General features: G+C 40.2%; 1 long non-coding RNA gene across 6 annotated transcripts in view; it reads right to left on the bottom strand.

The window, feature by feature from the left end:
• Positions 1-2,627: 2,627 nt before the first annotated feature.
• The window catches only part of LOC134735602 (uncharacterized), a 59,643-nt gene continuing 56,270 nt past the window's right edge, over positions 2,628-6,000 (bottom strand). For 3 of the 6 annotated variants that reach the window (XR_010118852.1, XR_010118855.1, XR_010118851.1), the window contains one exon: positions 2,628-2,978. This is a non-coding gene — a long non-coding RNA (uncharacterized lncRNA). Of the gene's footprint in view, positions 2,994-6,000 lie in introns of all 6 variants that reach the window. The other 3 variants (XR_010118854.1, XR_010118856.1, XR_010118853.1) reach the window with 1 other exon arrangement.

Here is a 6,000-nt window from a genome sequence, read left to right as displayed (position 1 = left end):
TGAATAGGATTAATACCCTTATAAAAGAGACCCTAGAGAACTCCTTTGCTCCATTCAGTATGAGAAGATACAACAAGAAGATGGTCATTTGAGTCAGGAAGTGGGCCTCCATCAGACAGTGAATCTGCTGGCACTTTGATCTTGGACTTTCCAGCCTTCAGAACTGTGAGAAATAAGTGTTTGTTGCTTGACCCATCTAGTCTATGGTATTCTTTAAAGCAGTCCAAACTGACTAAAGCATACAAGTGAAAAATAAACATTTTACCCTTTGAACCAAAAGATATATTGAGCTATCTCCTTACTTGGCTTTACCATGCTCCCTCTCATATCTGGGCCCTGTCGAGTAGTATCCATTAACTGAATTACTGTTACCTGTTACATTTGCTATTTTATCCATCTACACAATGCCTACCTCAAAGGCCCAACCCAAGTCTAATCCTTTCTAAGGAACTTTATCATTTGAGTCTGCCTTACTCTCTCTTGTTATTCTGAAATGTTTTGACACTTGTGATCTGTTCCACTCTATTCATTACTAAAATGTAGTCTGTTCTGTAGTGCATGCTATTATTTCACAGGCACAGCCTTATCTCTGCAGTAGGATTGCATGTTCCTCCAGTCATGACTGTGATGTACAGTTCTGTATTATACCTGTAATATTAAGCCTAGAATAACAAGAATTCATAGAATGTTTGAGCTGAAACAGAGATTTAATTTAAAGTCCAATATCTAGGGATGAGGCAACTGACACCCAGAAAAAAAATAAAAAAAAATAAAAAAACAAACTTTTCTAGTGCCTTTCAAAGAGTTAATTACAGTGTCAAAACGGGGATATAAAATTTCTGACCCGGCCGGGCACGGTGGCTCATGCCTGTAATCCCAGCACTTTGGGAGGCCAAGGCAGGTGGATCATAAGGTCAGGAGATTGAGACCATCCTGGCTAACATGGTGAAACTCTGTCTCTACTAAAAATACAAAAACTTAGCCGGGTGAGGTGGCAGGTGCCTATAGTTCCAGCTACTCGGGAGGCTGAGGCAGGAGAATGGCTTGAACCCAGGAGGCAGAGCTTGCAGTCAGCCAAGATTTTGCCACTGCATTCCAGCCTGGGTGACAGAGCGAGACTCTGTCTCAAAAAAAAAAAAAAAATTATGACCCAAAACTAATGTTTTTTTCTCTCATACCACATAGCCTCCAAGATCTGATATGTAATGATACACATTTAATCACTTTGAAGTTCTTGAATGTCTAAGGGCATTCCTCAAAATGAAAGGATTGGAACATACTACATTTTCTAGAAGGTAAGCCATCTTTAAAGAGCAAACTAAAAGGTTTCCCTCAAAAGAACATTTAACCTGTTTTAGTCTAAGCAGAGGGCTTTGGTTTTTCTAACGAATGTCTCTGCTTTTGGTTCTTTCTAATAATCAGCAAGAAGGAGGACATTGATATCATTTAAAGTACATCACTCTACCTGACTGCAGGACCATCTTTCTGTCTTCTCTAGTAGTTAGGAAGTATATAAATTTGGTTCCAAGTGACAGGTGAAAAAGGTCTAGCTACAACTGGAGACTTCATCAAAAACCTGCCTGTTCTTTCCAGCTATAGATCACTCAGCATTATCCCAGCAGCATATAACTTTCTTCCAAAGAAAAGGGAACAAACACACAGTAAGAAAAGAAAGGGAAAGAGCAGAAAAAAGCTCAAAGCAACTGAAAGCAACAGATAAGTCCTCCTTTTGCAAAGCCTATATTGCCTGACCCCCACCTCATACCTCACCTACACATAAATGACAGCTGCCAGTATGCAGACTTAAGTGTGAGCTGCTGAAAATGCAGAACCACTGGATTCCTTAAAACCTGACAACACAGATTAGCCTCTGTGTTGTCAGCTTTTCTGTATAAGGAGTCTTATACAGAGAATGCAAATTGAGCATAGAGAAAGAAGCTTCTTGAATGTATCAAGGATGAAGACTTGGGCATGCATTCTCTAAAATTTATATCAGTATAAATTTTTTTGAGCCCTAAAAAAATAGCAGAGCTTTAATCTTAAGGGAAGAGTGTTGACCATCCAATTACCCCTAGGTTTACAAACTTAAAGGTTAGCTAATCAACTCCTTGATTTTTAAATTTGTTTCAGACCAGCGTTTTTATTCTTTCTGCTAGGCTAGAAAGCTATCTGAACTGCCTAAAATACCATCTTGTATGTCTTTCTTTTCAAATGCACTCACAAAGTTGAATTTCTGAAATATATCAATTTGTAAAAAATCAATTCATATTGGAGAGAAAATGCTAGGTTTTATGGTTTGAATATCTCAGGAAAAAATTAACACTTTACATGACAACCAAAAAAAAGTTAGGAAACAATTTATCATTTTGACTCTTTGAAGACCACTCCTCCAATACCCATGATTTTCTTATTATACGGAACCAAAGTTATTTCTAGAACCAAAGCAAATACGTATGTCTTTACATGGTGCTGATTAATTATATGACAATTTGCTACTAAAACATAAGCATCCACATATATTTAGAAATTGTTTTTTAGAAGTTCATAGACGTTGTGCTGGACCCCTATTGACTATTCAATAGGAATGACACCATGTTCAAGAGGCAGGAGAAGAGACATAGAACCAGTAAGCAAGACATAGAATTTATTGAGGAGACCTACAATACAGTGTAGTCCAGTGGTAATGGGCTGGATCGCAGAACCACTACCGTTTGTAAAAAACACACGGTTCATATAGCATTTTCTCTCAGCACCCTCCCCATAGCACCCTCCACCTGGCAACCTTCACTTAACCCAAAGCAAAAGGCCTTGATCCACTGTAAGGCCTGCGTTCTACAGGATGGGCCAGGGTTTCAGATGTTCCTCATCAATAAGGAATAAATCTCCAGGTTGACTGCTTCCAGGTTCCTTAGCTTGGATCTCTGAACACACATTCTTCTTAGATGATGGGGTCTTTAAATTATTGCTGTCATGTGAGTCTGCCATACAAAAGACTTTTAAGGGTGTCATAAATTAACACTTAAACTTAATACTTAGAAACATATTTTAAATACTTATTAAGAAGAATAAAAACTCTCTGGTTACTTTATATATAAGCAAAATAAGTCGTCACATGTAACAACACTGTAAAAGAAATGTTAATGTGTTTTTTGAGGGAGCAGGCTTCTGAAAATTAACACAATACAGGTTTTTTTTGTGCTTGTTTTCTTCATTTTAGTTATACTGATCAGAGATTGATATGATTTTGCTATGTCCCCACCCAAATCTCATCTTGAATTGTAGCTTCCATAATCCCCACATGTCATGGGAGGGGCTTCATGGGAGGTAATTGAATTATGGGGGTGGGTTTTTCTTGTGCTATTCTCATGATAGTGAATAAGTTTCCCAAGATCTGATGGTTTTATAAAGGGCAGTTCCCCTGAACATGCTCTCTTGCCTGCTGTCATGTAAGATGTGCCCTTGCCCCTCCTTTCCTTCTGCCATGATTGTGAGGCCTCCCCAGCAATGTAGAACTGAGTCCATTAAACCTCCTTTTTAAAAAAAATTACTCCATCTCAGATATTTCTTCATAGGAGTATGAAAATGGACTAATACAGTAAATTTGTACCAGTACAGTGAGGTACTACTATTAAGATCCCGAAAATGTGGAAGAGACTTTGGAACTGGGTAACAGGAAGGGGTTGGAACAGTTCGGAGGGCTCAGAATTAGACAGAAAGATGTGGGAAAGTTTGGAGCTTCCTAAAGACTTGTTGAATGGTTTTGATAAAAAAGTCCAGGTTGAGGTAGTCTTAGATGAGATGAGGAACGTATTGGGAACTGGAGCAAAGATAATTCTTGCTATGCTTTAACAAAGAGACTGGCAGCATTTTGTCCCTGCCCTAGAGATCTGTGGAACTTTGAACTCGAGAGAGATGACTTAGGGCATCTGATGCAGGATATTTCTTAGCAGCAAAGCATTCAAGAGGTGACGTGGGAGCTCTTGAAAGCATTCAGTTTTATTCATTCACAAAGATAAGACTTGGAATTGGAACTTATATTTAAAAGGGAAGCAGAGCATAAAAGTTTGGAAAATTTGCACCCTGACCATGTGGTAGAAAAGAAAAACCCATTTCTGAGGAGAAGTTTAAGCTGGCTGCAGAAATTTGCATAAGTAACAAGGAGCCAAATGTTAATTGCCAAGACAATGGGGAAAATGTCTCCAGGACATGTCAGAGACCTTCGTGGCAGCCCCTCCCATGACAAGCTGGGAGGCCTAGGAGGAAAAAATGGTTTTGTGGGCCAGGCCCAGGGCCTTGCTGCTGTGTGCTGTCTCAGGACTTTGTGCCCTGCATCCCACCTGTGGCTAAAAGGAACCAAAGTAGGGCTCAGGCCATTGCTTCAGAGGGTGCAGGCCCCAAGCCTTGGCAGCTTACATGTGGTGTTGGGCCTGTGGGTGCACAGAAGTCAAGAATTGTGGTTTGGGAACCTCTGCCTAGATTGCAGAGGATGTATAGAAACACCTGGATGTCCAGGCATAAGTTTACTGCAGGGGCAGAGCCCTCATGGAGAACCTCTGCTAGGGCAGTCCAGAAGGGAAATGTGGAGTTGGAGTCTCTACACAGAGTCCCCACTGGGGCACTGCCCAGTGGAGCTGTGAGAAGAGGGTCACTGTCTTTCAGACCCCAGAATGATGGGTTCACAGACAGCTTGCACTGTGCACTTGGAAAAGCCACAGACACTCAATGCCAGCCCATGAAAGCAGCCAGAAGGGGGGCTGTATCCTTCAAAGCCACAGCGGCAGAACTGCCCAAGACCAAAGGAGCCCACCTCTTTCATCAGCATGACCTGGATGTGAGACATGTAGTCAAAGGAGGTCATTTTGGAACTTTACGATTTTTACTGCCTTGCTGGATTTTGGACTTGCATGGGCCTTTAGCCCCTTCGTTGTGGCCAGTTTCTCTCATTTGGAATGGGTGTATTTACCAAATGCCTGTACCCCATTGTATCTAGGAACTAACTCACTCTTGATTGTACAGGCTCATAAGCAGAAGGGACTTGCCTTGTTTCAGATGAGACTTTGGATTGTGGACTTTCAAGTTAATGCTGAAATGAGTTAAGACTTTGGGGGACTGTTGGAAAGGCATGATTGGTCTTGAAATGTGAGGATATGAGATTTGGGAGGGACCTGGAGCAGAATGATATGGTTTGGCTCTGTCCCCACCCAAACCTCATTTTGAATTGCAGCTCCTTAATACTCTTGTCATGGGTGGGACCTGGTGGGAGGTAATTGAATCATGGGGGCTGGTTTTTCCCATGCTGTTCTTGTGATAGTGAATAAGTCTCCTAAGATCTGATGGTTTTATGAAAGGCAGTTTCCCTGCACACAGTCTCTGCTTGCTGCCATTTAAGATGTGCCTTTCCTCCTGTTTTGCCTTCTGCCATAATTCTGAGGCCTCCCCAGCCATGTGGAACTGTGAGTCCATTAAACTTCTTTCTCTTTATAACTTACCCCATCTCAGGTATTTCTTCAGAGCAGTATGAAAATGGACTAATACAGAAATATACATCCTATTAAAACTTTAAAAAAATACAAGTACTTAATTTTCCTGGATGAACCTTTTGATTTGCTCATAGTGTTTAACATAAAATTTATTTCAAGTCACCAAACTAATGATGAAATAAAGATGTGGATGCACTTAGTGTGCTCAGTGTTTGTTGAGGTATGCTAGTGGTTCTAACATTATTATTCATGTATTTTTAAAACTGGACATAAAAATTTTAAATTTTCATAGTACCTTTTAATGTATAATCTAAAAAGAGAATGCTATATATATATTACCCATGTGTGTAAAATTTTTTGCTGACTTCTAATACAATCCACTTAAGTTACTTAAAATGTTTATTTTTCCAAGCTTTGAATGCTATTCTATATTTATAGCCAATGTGACTTAGTGTTGCAATTCAGAGCCAGGACTAGGGTAAAGGGAGTGAGGCCCTGGGGCTCAAAATTTAGGAGGCAT

The sequence above is a fragment of the Symphalangus syndactylus genome, chromosome 22 (genome assembly GCF_028878055.3).
Source record: "Symphalangus syndactylus isolate Jambi chromosome 22, NHGRI_mSymSyn1-v2.1_pri, whole genome shotgun sequence".
NCBI classification, from domain to species: domain Eukaryota; kingdom Metazoa; phylum Chordata; class Mammalia; order Primates; family Hylobatidae; genus Symphalangus; species Symphalangus syndactylus.
Note: the sequence above shows the minus strand (reverse complement) of the source record. Positions and strands in the feature narration are given on the sequence as shown.